This window comes from Phyllobates terribilis, unplaced genomic scaffold (genome assembly GCF_046119375.1).
Source record: "Phyllobates terribilis strain yellow unplaced genomic scaffold, ASM4611937v1 Scaffold_7__3_contigs__length_470593459, whole genome shotgun sequence".
NCBI lineage: Eukaryota > Metazoa > Chordata > Amphibia > Anura > Dendrobatidae > Phyllobates > Phyllobates terribilis.
In genome coordinates this window covers 215,217,030-215,235,284 of record NW_027362767.1, presented here as the reverse complement: position 1 = coordinate 215,235,284, position 18,255 = coordinate 215,217,030, and positions in this window count along the sequence as shown.

The following is an 18,255-nucleotide window of genomic DNA, read 5'->3' as shown; positions in this document are numbered from 1 at the left end:
CGGATTGCGATACAGGGCCATGATTTGGGATATAAAAGGGTCCCCTACCCCAAGTTTTTTAAGCGGAGTAGCCACCGCCTGTAGATCTAATTACAAATTTTTAACTGCATCTAGCCCAGGAAATACTTTGGACCAAGTAGCAGTGTCTGCTAGTCAGCGGATTATCCCACCTGTTAAGCAAGCTACACCACCTGTAGTTTGGACACTAAATTTTTTCAAAGGAAATGCTTTGGGCCCCCGGGACACTCAGTAAAGAGCATCGGGGAGGCATCCCAAGGCACAGGGGCTGGGACTGGCGGTAGGACGCCTTGCGGTGGACCGCCAAGCTCGATCCTTATGAAAGCTTTTTAGCTGCAGCAGCTTTAGTGGACGCTACTGGAGCTGGAATTTCCGCGGCTGCTGGCATCAGACTTGCCCTCCAATAGATCCTTGTAAAAGGATTTAAAGTGTACTCATTCAAATTAGAGAGACAATTTAAATTAAAAAGCTTAGACCTGCCTCCACCGCAGGGGGGCTCGCTCAACCCACCAGCGGACAGGAACCAGTATTGGGAGAGGGGGGCTGGCCGTCAGGGTCCACCGCAGCTCTGGCACAAACCCGGCGACACGGAGGTCGCACGGGCAGGAACGGACTGGCCGTGTCAGCTTCACACTTTTTTGGTTTTAGAAGGGCATGACATGCCTATATCTGTGTCTCCCCCTCCTTTTACTCCTCCACCTCTTTTCTTTTCACATGACTATATGTACTTGTCACTTTTCCATGTGTTAGTTGTGTCTTCTGAGCAGTTTGTCAGGTTTTGGACACCTTTGAAGGTGTTTCCTATGTGTTTCTATGTGTTTTTGTTTGCCTGCCATTGGTTTTAACGGTGTTCGACGAACAGTTTGACGAACAGTTCGGCGAACATACGGGTGTTCGACGAACCGAACCGAACTCGAACACTACGGGGGTGGCTCAACTCTACTGGTAAGTCCACTTGACTTAAGAAAACAAAATTAAGACTTTGGAGTGGCATAGTCAAAGTCCTGACCTTAATCTGATTGAGATGTTGTGACATGACATTAAAAAGGCTATTCATGTTCAGAAACCCTCCAATGTGGCAGAATTACAACAATCTTGCAAAGATGAGTGGCCAAAATTCCTCCAGAGCGTTGTAAAAGACTCATTGCCAGTTATCGCAAATGCTTGATTGCAGTTGTTTCTGCTAAGGGTGGCGCAACCAGTTATTACGTATAGGGGGCAATCACGTTTTCGCATAGGATCCTGTAGGTTTGAATTTCTTTTCCCCTTAATAATAAAGACCTTCCTTTAAAAACTGCATTTTGTGTTTACCTGTGTTATCTTTGTCTAATATTTAAATTTGTTTTGTTATCTGAAACATTTAAGTGTGACAAACATACAAAAGAATAAGAAATCAGGAAGGGGCAAACACTTTTTCACACCACTGTGAGGGAACAGGGAGGATGACCTGGAAAAAACATTGTGATAAAAGGAGCAGACTAACATCTCTACCTTGTTTGCTCTCAGGTCTGGGGGTATGTGAAAATTGTAGCCCACCATACAAGAGAGCAGTAGCAGCAGTGGTGTCAGACTGCTGGATCCTAGTTTCATTGAGAGCCGGAAGGTTAAGTGAATTTGAAAGGAAGAAATCTTGGATGTAGAGGAGTTTGTTGCATGCTGATCATGAGTTCCAAAGGTCATAATTAAAAGAGACAGGAGAAGGCGAGCAATGGAGGTTTATAAGACTAGCAGTAGAGATGAGCGTTGTTCTACTCGAACTGTTCGTCAATCTCAAATTCGAGCTGTTTTGGGCGGTGTTCGAGCCGTTCGGCGAACACGAACAATTTGAGAAAAATTCGGCTGTTCGAGGTTATGTTCGATAACTGTTCGTGCACCAAAATCATAACTGGATTTTTTCTCAGTAATGATGAAAATTAATGTTAATACGCAGTTTGAGTGTACAGCGGGGCGGGGGGAGGGGCAGGGGATGGATCTCTGCAGAAACAATGAAGATCTCCATTTTTTTTCTCTTTCCCGCATTTGCAGTGGGGAGGTGCAATCTGTCAGCCTATCAGCAGCGCACACACGGAGCGAAGTGCTTTTTTTCACACAAGCAAGGGCATGTGTCATTGGCAGTGTATGTCACATGTCCTTGCCATATAAGACCAAGCCATTTTCCCCGTCGCCACCATTTTCTCACTGCTGCAGCTGCGTGTTAGACGGCACCGCTGTTGCTGTGTGCGCTATACCTTGTTAATTTCAAGCCAATTTTCGCACAAATCTACAGATAGCTTGGGAGTAGGGAATAGTTGTGATTGCAGTCCTTTTAAGGACTAGGTTACAGCATTTCCTACGACTTTTATCAGGCAGGTCTGTGCTCTTAAATAGATAGATTGTGGGAGTAAAAACTAATTGTAATTGGAGTCCTTTTCAGGACTAGGTTACATCAGTTCCTATCAGTTTTTGCCAGGCAGGTCTGTGCCAGTGCTGTGCAAGTTTTTTTCACAGCATTTGGCTGAATCTAGCAAAGCTAATCCTTTTTGGCCTATTGCAGAGTGTGTTAGTCAGTGGAGTAGCCTATCTGTGTTGCAAGATATACCACCTGTGTATAGAATACCAATTTTTTTTACTGCACCTAGTGAAGTAAAATCTTTTGGGCATAGCACCATTCTATTAGTCCATCTATACTGACCTCCATCAGGTTGCAAATTGAATATAATTTTTTTCTGCATCTAGCTCTGAAAAAATATTGGGCTTCTAGCTGTGTGTGGGACTTGTTCTATTAATCCATCTATACAGACCTCCATCAGGTTGCAAACTGAATATATTTTTTTCTGCATCTACCTCTGAAAAAATATTGGGCTTCTAGCTGTGTGTGGGACTTGTTGTATTAGTCCATGTATACTGACCTCCATCAGGTTGCAAACTGAATATATTTTTTTCTGCATCTACCTCTGAAAAAATATTGGGCTTCTAGCTGTGTGTGGGACTTGTTGTATTAGTCCATCTATACTGACCTCCATCAGGTTGCAAACTGAATATATTTTTTTCTGCATCTACCTCTGAAAAAATATGGGCTTCTAGCTGTGTGTGGGACTTGTTCTATTAATCCATCTATACAGAACTCCATCAGGTTGCAAACTGAATATATTTTTTTCTGCATCTACCTCTGAAAAAATATTGGGCTTCTAGCAGTGTGTGGGACTTGTTGTATTAGTCCATCTATACTGACCTCCATCAGGTTGCAAACTGAATATATTTTTTTCTGCATCTACCTCTGAAAAAATATGGGCTTCTAGCTGTGTGTGGGACTTGTTCTATTAATCCATCTATACAGAACTCCATCAGGTTGCAAACTGAATATATTTTTTTCTGCATCTAGCTCTGAAAAAATATTGGGCTTCTAGCTGTGTGTGGGACTTGTTCTATTAATCCATCTATACAGACCTCCATCAGGTTGCAAACTGAATATATTTTTTTCTGCATCTACCTCTGAAAAAATATTGGGCTTCTAGCTGTGTGTGGGACTTGTTCTATTAATCCATCTATACAGACCTCCATCAGGTTGCAAACTGAATATATTTTTTTCTGCATCTACCTCTGAAAAAATATTGGGCTTCTAGCTGTGTGTGGGACTTGTTGTATTAGTCCATCTATACTGACCTCCATCAGGTTGCAAACTGAATATATTTTTTTCTGCATCTACCTCTGAAAAAATATTGGGCTTCTAGCTGTGTGTGGGACTTGTTGTATTAGTCCATCTATACTGACCTCCATCAGGTTGCAAACTGAATATATTTTTTTCTGCATCTACCTCTGAAAAAATATTGGGCTTCTAGCTGTGTGTGGGACTTGTTCTATTAATCCATCTATACAGACCTCCATCAGGTTGCAAACTGAATATATTTTTTTCTGCATCTACCTCTGAAAAAATATTGGGCTTCTAGCTGTGTGTGGGACTTGTTCTATTAATCCATCTATACAGACCTCCATCAGGTTGCAAACTGAATATATTTTTTTCTGCATCTACCTCTGAAAAAATATTGGGCTTCTAGCTGTGTGGGACTTTTTCTATTAATCCATCTATACAGACCTCCATCAGATTGCAAACTGAATATATTTTTTTCTGCATCTACCTCTGAAAAAATATTGGGCTTCTAGCTGTGTGTGGGACTTGTTCTATTATTCCATCTATACAGACCTCCATCAGGTTGCAAACTGAATATATTTTTTTCTGCATCTACCTCTGAAAAAATATTGGGCTTCTAGCTGTGTGTGAGACTTGTTTTATTAGTCCATCTATACTGACCTCCATCAGGTTGCAAACTGAATATATTTTTTTCTGCATCTACCTCTGAAAAAATATTGGGCTTCTAGCTGTGTGTGGGACTTGTTCTATTAATCCATCTATACAGACCTCCATCAGGTTGCAAACTGAATATATTTTTTTCTGCATCTAGCTCTGAAAAAATATTGGGTTTCTAGCTGTGTGTGGGACTTGTTCTATTAATCCATCTATACAGACCTCCATCAGGTTGCAAACTGAATATATTTTTTTCTGCATCTACCTCTGAAAAAATATTGGGCTTCTAGCTGTGTGTGGGACTTGTTCTATTAATCCATCTATACAGACCTCCATCAGGTTGCAAACTGAATATATTTTTTTCTGCATCTACCTCTGAAAAAATATTGGGCTTCTAGCTGTGTGTGGGACTTGTTCTATTAATCCATCTATACAGACCTCCATCAGGTTGCAAACTGAATATATTTTTTTCTGCATCTACCTCTGAAAAAATATTGGGCTTCTAGCTGTGTGTGGGACTTGTTCTATTAATCCATCTATACAGACCTCCATCAGGTTGCAAACTGAAAATATTTTTTTCTGCATCTACCTCTGAAAAAATATTGGGCTTCTAGCTGTGTGTGGGACTTGTTCTATTAATCCATCTATACAGACCTCCATCAGGTTGCAAACTGAATATATTTTTTCTGCATCTACCTCTGAAAAAATATTGGGCTTCTAGATGTGTGTGAGACTTGTTGTATTAGTCCATCTATACTGACCTCCATCAGGTTGCATACTGAATATATTTTTTTCTGCATCTACCGCTGAAAAAATATTGGGCTTCTAGCTGTGTGTGGGACTTGTTCTATTAATCCATCTATACAGACCTCCATCAGGTTGCAAACTGAATATATTTTTTTCTGCATCTACCTCTGAAAAAATATTGGGCTTCTAGCTGTGTGTGGGACTTGTTCTATTAATCCATCTATACAGACCTCCATCAGGTTGCAAACTGAATATATTTTTTTCTGCATCTACCTCTGAAAAAATATTGGGCTTCTAGCTGTGTGTGGGACTTGTTGTATTAGTCCATCTATACTGACCTCCATCAGGTTGCAAACTGAATATATTTTTTTCTGCATCTACCTCTGAAAAAATATTGGGCTTCTAGCTGTGTGTGGGACTTGTTGTATTAGTCCATCTATACTGACCTCCATCAGGTTGCAAACTGAATATATTTTTTTCTGCATCTACCTCTGAAAAAATATTGGGCTTCTAGCTGTGTGCGGGACTTGTTGTATTAGTCCATCTATACTGACCTCCATCAGGTTGCAAACTGAATATATTTTTTTCTCCATCTACCTCTGAAAAAATATTGGGCTTCTAGCTGTGTGTGGGACTTGTTCTATTAATCCATCTATACAGACCTCCATCAGGTTGCAAACTGAATATATTTTTTCTGCATCTAGCTCTGAAAAAACATTGGGCTTCTAGCTGTGTGTGGGACTTGTTCTATTAATCCATCTATACAGACCTCCATCAGGATGCAAACTGAATATATTTTTTTCTGCATCTACCTCTGAAAAAATATTGGGCTTCTAGCTGTGTGTGGGACTTGTTGTATTAGTCCATCTATACTGACCTCCATCAGGTTGCAAACTGAATATATTTTTTTCTGCATCTACCTCTGAAAAAATATTGGGCTTCTAGCTGTGTGTGGTACTTGTTCTATTAATCCATCTATACAGACCTCCATCAGGTTGCAAACTGAATATATTTTTTTCTGCATCTAGCTCTGAAAAAATATTGGGCTTCTAGCTGTGTGTGGGACTTGTTCTATTAATCCATCTATACAGACCTCCATCAGGTTGCAAACTGAATATATTTTTTTCTGCATCTACCTCTGAAAAAATATTGGGCTTCTAGCTGTGTGTGGGACTTGTTCTATTAATCCATCTATACAGACCTCCATCAGATTGCAAACTGAATATATTTTTTTCTGCATCTACCTCTGAAAAAATATTGGGCTTCTAGCTGTGTGTGGGACTTGTTCTATTAATCCATCTATACAGACCTCCATCAGGTTGCAAACTGAATATATTTTTTTCTGCATCTACCTCTGAAAAAATATTGGGCTTCTAGCTGTGTGTGGGACTTGTTGTATTAGTCCATCTATACTGACCTCCATCAGGTTGCAAACTGAATATATTTTTTTCTGCATCTACCTCTGAAAAAATATTGGGCTTCTAGCTGTGTGTGGGACTTGTTCTATTAATCCATCTATACAGACCTCCATCAGGTTGCAAACTGAATATATTTTTTTCTGCATCTACCTCTGAAAAAATATTGGGCTTCTAGCTGTGTGTGGGACTTGTTCTATTAATCCATCTATACAGACCTCCATCAGGTTGCAAACTGAATATATTTTTTTCTGCATCTACCTCTGAAAAAATATTGGGCTTATAGCTGTGTGTGGGACTTGTTGTATTAGTCCATCTATACTGACCTCCATCAGGTTGCAAACTGAATATATTTTTTTCTGCATCTACCTCTGAAAAAATATTGGGCTTCTAGCTGTGTGCGGGACTTGTTGTATTAGTCCATCTATACTGACCTCCATCAGGTTGCAAACTGAATATATTTTTTTCTGCATCTACCTCTGAAAAAATATTGGGCTTCTAGCTGTGTGCGGGACTTGTTGTATTAGTCCATCTATACTGACATCCATCAGGTTGCAAACTGAATATATTTTTTTCTGCATCTACCTCTGAAAAAATATTGGGCTTCTAGCTGTGTGTGGGACTTGTTCTATTAATCCATCTATACAGACCTCCATCAGGTTGCAAACTGAATATATTTTTTCTGCATCTAGCTCTGAAAAAATATTGGGCTTCTAGCTGTGTGTGGGACTTGTTCAATTAATCCATCTATACAGACCTCCATCAGGATGCAAACTGAATATATTTTTTTCTGCATCTACCTCTGAAAAAATATTGGGCTTCTAGCTGTGTGTGGGACTTGTTGTATTAGTCCATCTATACTGACCTCCATCAGGTTGCAAACTGAATATATTTTTTTCTGCATCTACCTCTGAAAAAATATTGGGCTTCTAGCTGTGTGTGGTACTTGTTCTATTAATCCATCTATACTGACCTCCATCAGGTTGCAAACTGAATATATTTTTTTCTGCATCTACCTCTGAAAAAATATTGGGCTTCTAGCTGTGTGTGGTACTTGTTCTATTAATCCATCTATACAGACCTCCATCAGGTTGCAAACTGAATATATTTTTTTCTGCATCTAGCTCTGAAAAAATATTGGGCTTCTAGCTGTGTGTGGGACTTGTTCTATTAATCCATCTATACCGACCTCCATCAGGTTGCAAACTGAATATATTTTTTTCTGCATCTACCTCTGAAAAAATATTGGGCTTCTAGCTGTGTGTGGGACTTGTTCTATTAATCCATCTATACAGACCTCCATCAGGTTGCAAACTGAATATATTTTTTTCTGCATCTACCTCTGAAAAAATATTGGGCTTCTAGCTGTGTGTGTGACTTGTTCTATTAATCCATCTATACAGACCTCCATCAGGTTGCAAACTGAATATATTTTTTTCTGCATCTACCTCTGAAAAAATATTGGGCTTCTAGCTGTGTGTGGGACTTGTTCTATTAATCCATCTATACAGACCTCCATCAGGTTGCAAACTGAATATATTTTTTTCTGCATCTACCTCTGAAAAAATATTGGGCTTCTAGCTGTGTGTGGGACTTGTTCTATTAATCCATCTATACAGACCTCCATCAGATTGCAAACTGAATATATTTTTTTCTGCATCTACCTCTGAAAAAATATTGGGCTTCTAGCTGTGTGTGGGACTTGTTCTATTAATCCATCTATACAGACCTCCATCAGGTTGCAAACTGAATATATTTTTTTCTGCATCTACCTCTGAAAAAATATTGGGCTTCTAGCTGTGTGTGGGACTTGTTGTATTAGTCCATCTATACTGACCTCCATCAGGTTGCAAACTGAATATATTTTTTTCTGCATCTACCTCTGAAAAAATATTGGGCTTCTAGCTGTGTGTGGGACTTGTTCTATTAATCCATCTATACAGACCTCCATCAGGTTGCAAACTGAATATATTTTTTTCTGCATCTAGCTCTGAAAAAATATTGGGCTTCTAGCTGTGTGTGGGACTTGTTCTATTAATCCATCTATACAGACCTCCATCAGGTTGCAAACTGAATATATTTTTTTCTGCATCTACCTCTGAAAAAATATTGGGCTTCTAGCTGTGTGTGGGACTTGTTCTATTAATCCATCTATACAGACCTCCATCAGGTTGCAAACCGAATATATTTTTTTCTGCATCTACCTCTGAAAAAATCTTGGGCTTCTAGCTGTGTGTGTGACTTGTTCTATTAATCCATCTATACAGACCTCCATCAGGTTGCAAACTGAATATATATTTTTCTGCATCTACCTCTGAAAAAATATTGGGCTTCTAGCTGTGTGTGGGACTTGTTCTATTAATCCATCTATACAGACCTCCATCAGGTTGCAAACTGAATATATTTTTTTCTGCATCTACCTCTGAAAAAATATTGGGCTTCTAGCTGTGTGTGGGACTTGTTGTATTAGTCCATCTATACTGACCTCCATCAGGTTGCAAACTGAATATATTTTTTTCTGCATCTACCTCTGAAAAAATATTGGGCTTCTAGCTGTGTGTGGGACTTGTTCTATTAATCCATCTATACAGACGTCCATCAGGTTGCAAACTGAATATATTTTTTTCTGCATCTACCTCTGAAAAAATATTGGGCTTCTAGCTGTGTGTGGGACTTGTTGTATTGGTCCATCTATACTGACCTCCATCAGGTTGCAAACTGAATATATTTTTTTCTGCATCTACCTCTGAAAAAATATTGGGCTTCTAGCTGTGTGTGGGACTTGTTGTATTAGTCCATCTATACTGACCTCCATCAGGTTGCAAACTGAATATATTTTTTTCTGCATCTACCTCTGAAAAAATATTGGGCTTCTAGCTGTGTGTGGGACTTGTTCTATTAATCCATCTATACAGACCTCCATCAGGTTGCAAACTGAATATATTTTTTTCTGCATCTACATCTGAAAAAATATTGGGCTTCTAGCTGTGTGTGGGACTGGTTCTATTAATCCATCTATACAGACCTCCATCAGGTTGCAAACTGAATATATTTTTTCTGCATCTACCTCTGAAAAAATATTGGGCTTCTAGCTGTGTGTGGGACTTGTTGTATTAGTCCATCTATACTGACCTCCATCAGGTTGCAAACTGAATATATTTTTTTCTGCATCTACCTCTGGAAAAATATTTGGCTTCTAGCTGTGTGTGGGACTTGTTGTATTAGTCCATCTATACTGACCTCCATCAGGTTGCAAACTGAATATATTTTTTTCTGCATCTACCTCTGAAAAAATATTGGGCTTCTAGCTGTGTGTGGGACTTGTTGTATTAGTCCATCTATACTGACCTCCATCAGGTTGCAAACTGAATATATTTTTTTCTGCATCTACCTCTGAAAAAATATTGGGCTTCTAGCTGTGTGTGGGACTTGTTTTATTAGTCCATCTATACTGACCTCCATCAGGTTGCAAACTGAATATATTTTTTTCTGCATCTACCTCTGAAAAAATATTGGGCTTCTAGCTGTGTGTGGGACTTGTTCTATTAATCCATCTATACAGACCTCCATCAGGTTGCAAACTGAATATATTTTTTTCTGCATCTACCTCTGAAAAAATATTGGGCTTCTAGCTGTGTGTGGGACTTGTTCTATTAATCCATCTATACAGACCTCCATCAGATTGCAAACTGAATATATTTTTTTCTGCATCTACCTCTGAAAAAATATTGGGCTTCTAGCTGTGTGTGGGACTTGTTCTATTAATCCATCTATACAGACCTCCATCAGGTTGCAAACTGAATATATTTTTTTCTGCATCTACCTCTGAAAAAATATTGGGCTTCTAGCTGTGTGTGGGACTTGTTGTATTAGTCCATCTATACTGACCTCCATCAGGTTGAAAACTGAATATATTTTTTTCTGCATCTACCTCTGAAAAAATATTGGGCTTCTAGCTGTGTGTGGGACTTGTTCTATTAATCCATCTATACAGACCTCCATCAGGTTGCAAACTGAATATATTTTTTTCTGCATCTACCTCTGAAAAAATATTGGGCTTCTAGCTGTGTGTGGGACTTGTTCTATTAATCCATCTATACAGACCTCCATCAGGTTGCAAACTGAATATATTTTTTTCTGCATCTACCTCTGAAAAAATATTGGGCTTCTAGCTGTGTGTGGGACTTGTATTAGTCCATCTATACTGACCTCCATCAGGTTGCAAACTGAATATATTTTTTTCTGCATCTACCTCTGAAAAAATATTGGGCTTCTAGCTGTGTGCGGGACTTGTTGTATTAGTCCATCTATACTGACATCCATCAGGTTGCAAACTGAATATATTTTTTTCTGCATCTACCTCTGAAAAAATATTGGGCTTCTAGCTGTGTGTGGGACTTGTTCTATTAATCCATCTATACAGACCTCCATCAGGTTGCAAACTGAATATATTTTTTCTGCATCTAGCTCTGAAAAAATATTGGGCTTCTAGCTGTGTGTGGGACTTGTTCTATTAATCCATCTATACAGACCTCCATCAGGTTGCAAACTGAATATATTTTTTTCTGCATCTACCTCTGAAAAAATATTGGGCTTCTAGCTGTGTGTGGGACTTGTTCTATTAATCCATCTATACAGACCTCCATCAGGTTGCAAACTGAATATATTTTTTTCTGCATCTACCTCTGAAAAAATATTGGGCTTCTAGCTGTGTGTGGGACTTGTTGTATTAGTCCATCTATACTGACCTCCATCAGGTTGCAAACTGAATATATTTTTTCTGCATCTACCTCTGAAAAAATATTGGGCTTCTAGCTGTGTGCGGGACTTGTTGTATTAGTCCATCTATACTGACCTCCATCAGGTTGCAAACTGAATATATTTTTTTCTGCATCTACATCTGAAAAAATATTGGGCTTCTAGCTGTGTGTGGGACTGGTTCTATTAATCCATCTATACAGACCTCCATCAGATTGCAAACTGAATATATTTTTTTCTGCATCTACCTCTGAAAAAATATTGGGCTTCTAGCTGTGTGTGGGACTTGTTGTATTAGTCCATCTATACTGACCTCCATCAGGTTGCAAACTGAATATATTTTTTTCTGCATCTACCTCTGAAAAAATATTTGGCTTCTAGCTGTGTGTGGGACTTGTTGTATTAGTCCATCTATACTGACCTCCATCAGGTTGCAAACTGAATATATTTTTTTCTGCATCTACCTCTGAAAAAATATTGGGCTTCTAGCTGTGTGTGGGACTTGTTGTATTAGTCCATCTATACTGACCTCCATCAGGTTGCAAACTGAATATATTTTTTTCTGCATCTACCTCTGAAAAAATATTGGGCTTCTAGCTGTGTGTGGGACTTGTTGTATTAGTCCATCTATACTGACCTCCATCAGGTTGCAAACTGAATATATTTTTTTCTGCATCTACCTCTGAAAAAATATTGGGCTTCTAGCTGTGTGTGGGACTTGTTCTATTAATCCATCTATACAGACCTCCATCAGGTTGCAAACTGAATATATTTTTTTCTGCATCTACCTCTGAAAAAATATTGGGCTTCTAGCTGTGTGTGGGACTTGTTCTATTAATCCATCTATACAGACCTCCATCAGGTTGCAAACTGAATATATTTTTTTCTGCATCTACCTCTGAAAAAATATTGGGCTTCTAGCTGTGTGTGGGACTTGTTGTATTAGTCCATCTATACTGACCTCCATCAGGTGGGCAAACTGAATATATTTTTTTCTGCATCTACCTCTGAAAAAATATTGGGCTTCTAGCTGTGTGCGGGACTTGTTGTATTAGTCCATCTATACTGACATCCATCAGGTTGCAAACTGAATATATTTTTTTCTGCATCTACCTCTGAAAAAATATTGGGCTTCTAGCTGTGTGTGGGACTTGTTCTATTAATCCATCTATACAGACCTCCATCAGGTTGCAAACTGAATATATTTTTTCTGCATCTAGCTCTGAAAAAATATTGGGCTTCTAGCTGTGTGTGGGACTTGTTCTATTAATCCATCTATACAGACCTCCATCAGGTTGCAAACTGAATATATTTTTTTCTGCATCTACCTCTGAAAAAATATTGGGCTTCTAGCTGTGTGTGGGACTTGTTCTATTAATCCATCTATACAGACCTCCATCAGGTTGCAAACTGAATATATTTTTTTCTGCATCTACCTCTGAAAAAATATTGGGCTTCTAGCTGTGTGTGGGACTTGTTGTATTAGTCCATCTATACTGACCTCCATCAGGTTGCAAACTGAATATATTTTTTTCTGCATCTACCTCTGAAAAAATATTGGGCTTCTAGCTGTGTGTGGGACTTGTTCTATTAATCCATCTATACAGACCTCCATCAGGTTGCAAACTGAATATATTTTTTTCTGCATCTAGCTCTGAAAAAATATTGGGCTTCTAGCTGTGTGTGGGACTTGTTCTATTAATCCATCTATACAGACCTCCATCAGGTTGCAAACTGAATATATTTTTTTCTGCATCTACCTCTGAAAAAATATTGGGCTTCTAGCTGTGTGTGGGACTTGTTCTATTAATCCATCTATACAGACCTCCATCAGGTTGCAAACCGAATATATTTTTTTCTGCATCTACCTCTGAAAAAATCTTGGGCTTCTAGCTGTGTGTGTGACTTGTTCTATTAATCCATCTATACAGACCTCCATCAGGTTGCAAACTGAATATATATTTTTCTGCATCTACCTCTGAAAAAATATTGGGCTTCTAGCTGTGTGTGGGACTTGTTCTATTAATCCATCTATACAGACCTCCATCAGGTTGCAAACTGAATATATTTTTTTCTGCATCTACCTCTGAAAAAATATTGGGCTTCTAGCTGTGTGTGGGACTTGTTGTATTAGTCCATCTATACTGACCTCCATCAGGTTGCAAACTGAATATATTTTTTTCTGCATCTACCTCTGAAAAAATATTGGGCTTCTAGCTGTGTGTGGGACTTGTTCTATTAATCCATCTATACAGACGTCCATCAGGTTGCAAACTGAATATATTTTTTTCTGCATCTACCTCTGAAAAAATATTGGGCTTCTAGCTGTGTGTGGGACTTGTTGTATTGGTCCATCTATACTGACCTCCATCAGGTTGCAAACTGAATATATTTTTTTCTGCATCTACCTCTGAAAAAATATTGGGCTTCTAGCTGTGTGTGGGACTTGTTGTATTAGTCCATCTATACTGACCTCCATCAGGTTGCAAACTGAATATATTTTTTTCTGCATCTACCTCTGAAAAAATATTGGGCTTCTAGCTGTGTGTGGGACTTGTTCTATTAATCCATCTATACAGACCTCCATCAGGTTGCAAACTGAATATATTTTTTTCTGCATCTACATCTGAAAAAATATTGGGCTTCTAGCTGTGTGTGGGACTGGTTCTATTAATCCATCTATACAGACCTCCATCAGGTTGCAAACTGAATATATTTTTTCTGCATCTACCTCTGAAAAAATATTGGGCTTCTAGCTGTGTGTGGGACTTGTTGTATTAGTCCATCTATACTGACCTCCATCAGGTTGCAAACTGAATATATTTTTTTCTGCATCTACCTCTGGAAAAATATTTGGCTTCTAGCTGTGTGTGGGACTTGTTGTATTAGTCCATCTATACTGACCTCCATCAGGTTGCAAACTGAATATATTTTTTTCTGCATCTACCTCTGAAAAAATATTGGGCTTCTAGCTGTGTGTGGGACTTGTTGTATTAGTCCATCTATACTGACCTCCATCAGGTTGCAAACTGAATATATTTTTTTCTGCATCTACCTCTGAAAAAATATTGGGCTTCTAGCTGTGTGTGGGACTTGTTTTATTAGTCCATCTATACTGACCTCCATCAGGTTGCAAACTGAATATATTTTTTTCTGCATCTACCTCTGAAAAAATATTGGGCTTCTAGCTGTGTGTGGGACTTGTTCTATTAATCCATCTATACAGACCTCCATCAGGTTGCAAACTGAATATATTTTTTTCTGCATCTACCTCTGAAAAAATATTGGGCTTCTAGCTGTGTGTGGGACTTGTTCTATTAATCCATCTATACAGACCTCCATCAGATTGCAAACTGAATATATTTTTTTCTGCATCTACCTCTGAAAAAATATTGGGCTTCTAGCTGTGTGTGGGACTTGTTCTATTAATCCATCTATACAGACCTCCATCAGGTTGCAAACTGAATATATTTTTTTCTGCATCTACCTCTGAAAAAATATTGGGCTTCTAGCTGTGTGTGGGACTTGTTGTATTAGTCCATCTATACTGACCTCCATCAGGTTGAAAACTGAATATATTTTTTTCTGCATCTACCTCTGAAAAAATATTGGGCTTCTAGCTGTGTGTGGGACTTGTTCTATTAATCCATCTATACAGACCTCCATCAGGTTGCAAACTGAATATATTTTTTTCTGCATCTACCTCTGAAAAAATATTGGGCTTCTAGCTGTGTGTGGGACTTGTTCTATTAATCCATCTATACAGACCTCCATCAGGTTGCAAACTGAATATATTTTTTTCTGCATCTACCTCTGAAAAAATATTGGGCTTCTAGCTGTGTGTGGGACTTGTATTAGTCCATCTATACTGACCTCCATCAGGTTGCAAACTGAATATATTTTTTTCTGCATCTACCTCTGAAAAAATATTGGGCTTCTAGCTGTGTGCGGGACTTGTTGTATTAGTCCATCTATACTGACATCCATCAGGTTGCAAACTGAATATATTTTTTTCTGCATCTACCTCTGAAAAAATATTGGGCTTCTAGCTGTGTGTGGGACTTGTTCTATTAATCCATCTATACAGACCTCCATCAGGTTGCAAACTGAATATATTTTTTCTGCATCTAGCTCTGAAAAAATATTGGGCTTCTAGCTGTGTGTGGGACTTGTTCTATTAATCCATCTATACAGACCTCCATCAGGTTGCAAACTGAATATATTTTTTTCTGCATCTACCTCTGAAAAAATATTGGGCTTCTAGCTGTGTGTGGGACTTGTTCTATTAATCCATCTATACAGACCTCCATCAGGTTGCAAACTGAATATATTTTTTTCTGCATCTACCTCTGAAAAAATATTGGGCTTCTAGCTGTGTGTGGGACTTGTTGTATTAGTCCATCTATACTGACCTCCATCAGGTTGCAAACTGAATATATTTTTTTCTGCATCTACCTCTGAAAAAATATTGGGCTTCTAGCTGTGTGCGGGACTTGTTGTATTAGTCCATCTATACTGACCTCCATCAGGTTGCAAACTGAATATATTTTTTTCTGCATCTACATCTGAAAAAATATTGGGCTTCTAGCTGTGTGTGGGACTGGTTCTATTAATCCATCTATACAGACCTCCATCAGATTGCAAACTGAATATATTTTTTTCTGCATCTACCTCTGAAAAAATATTGGGCTTCTAGCTGTGTGTGGGACTTGTTGTATTAGTCCATCTATACTGACCTCCATCAGGTTGCAAACTGAATATATTTTTTTCTGCATCTACCTCTGAAAAAATATTTGGCTTCTAGCTGTGTGTGGGACTTGTTGTATTAGTCCATCTATACTGACCTCCATCAGGTTGCAAACTGAATATATTTTTTTCTGCATCTACCTCTGAAAAAATATTGGGCTTCTAGCTGTGTGTGGGACTTGTTGTATTAGTCCATCTATACTGACCTCCATCAGGTTGCAAACTGAATATATTTTTTTCTGCATCTACCTCTGAAAAAATATTGGGCTTCTAGCTGTGTGTGGGACTTGTTGTATTAGTCCATCTATACTGACCTCCATCAGGTTGCAAACTGAATATATTTTTTTCTGCATCTACCTCTGAAAAAATATTGGGCTTCTAGCTGTGTGTGGGACTTGTTCTATTAATCCATCTATACAGACCTCCATCAGGTTGCAAACTGAATATATTTTTTTCTGCATCTACCTCTGAAAAAATATTGGGCTTCTAGCTGTGTGTGGGACTTGTTCTATTAATCCATCTATACAGACCTCCATCAGGTTGCAAACTGAATATATTTTTTTCTGCATCTACCTCTGAAAAAATATTGGGCTTCTAGCTGTGTGTGGGACTTGTTGTATTAGTCCATCTATACTGACCTCCATCAGGTGGGCAAACTGAATATATTTTTTTCTGCATCTACCTCTGAAAAAATATTGGGCTTCTAGCTGTGTGCGGGACTTGTTGTATTAGTCCATCTATACTGACATCCATCAGGTTGCAAACTGAATATATTTTTTTCTGCATCTACCTCTGAAAAAATATTGGGCTTCTAGCTGTGTGTGGGACTTGTTCTATTAATCCATCTATACAGACCTCCATCAGGTTGCAAACTGAATATATTTTTTCTGCATCTAGCTCTGAAAAAATATTGGGCTTCTAGCTGTGTGTGGGACTTGTTCTATTAATCCATCTATACAGACCTCCATCAGGTTGCAAACTGAATATATTTTTTTCTGCATCTACCTCTGAAAAAATATTGGGCTTCTAGCTGTGTGTGGGACTTGTTCTATTAATCCATCTATACAGACCTCCATCAGGTTGCAAACTGAATATATTTTTTTCTGCATCTACCTCTGAAAAAATATTGGGCTTCTAGCTGTGTGTGGGACTTGTTGTATTAGTCCATCTATACTGACCTCCATCAGGTTGCAAACTGAATATATTTTTTTCTGCATCTACCTCTGAAAAAATATTGGGCTTCTAGCTGTGTGTGGGACTTGTTCTATTAATCCATCTATACAGACCTCCATCAGGTTGCAAACTGAATATATTTTTTTCTGCATCTAGCTCTGAAAAAATATTGGGCTTCTAGCTGTGTGTGGGACTTGTTCTATTAATCCATCTATACAGACCTCCATCAGGTTGCAAACTGAATATATTTTTTTCTGCATCTACCTCTGAAAAAATATTGGGCTTCTAGCTGTGTGTGGGACTTGTTCTATTAATCCATCTATACAGACCTCCATCAGGTTGCAAACCGAATATATTTTTTTCTGCATCTACCTCTGAAAAAATCTTGGGCTTCTAGCTGTGTGTGTGACTTGTTCTATTAATCCATCTATACAGACCTCCATCAGGTTGCAAACTGAATATATTTTTTTCTGCATCTACCTCTGAAAAAATATTGGGCTTCTAGCTGTGTGTGGGACTTGTTCTATTAATCCATCTATACAGACCTCCATCAGGTTGCAAACTGAATATATTTTTTTCTGCATCTACCTCTGAAAAAATATTGGGCTTCTAGCTGTGTGTGGGACTTGTTGTATTAGTCCATCTATACTGACCTCCATCAGGTTGCAAACTGAATATATTTTTTTCTGCATCTACCTCTGAAAAAATATTGGGCTTCTAGCTGTGTGTGGGACTTGTTCTATTAATCCATCTATACAGACGTCCATCAGGTTGCAAACTGAATATATTTTTTTCTGCATCTACCTCTGAAAAAATATTGGGCTTCTAGCTGTGTGTGGGACTTGTTGTATTGGTCCATCTATACTGACCTCCATCAGGTTGCAAACTGAATATATTTTTTTCTGCATCTACCTCTGAAAAAATATTGGGCTTCTAGCTGTGTGTGGGACTTGTTGTATTAGTCCATCTATACTGACCTCCATCAGGTTGCAAACTGAATATATTTTTTTCTGCATCTACCTCTGAAAAAATATTGGGCTTCTAGCTGTGTGTGGGACTTGTTCTATTAATCCATCTATACAGACCTCCATCAGGTTGCAAACTGAATATATTTTT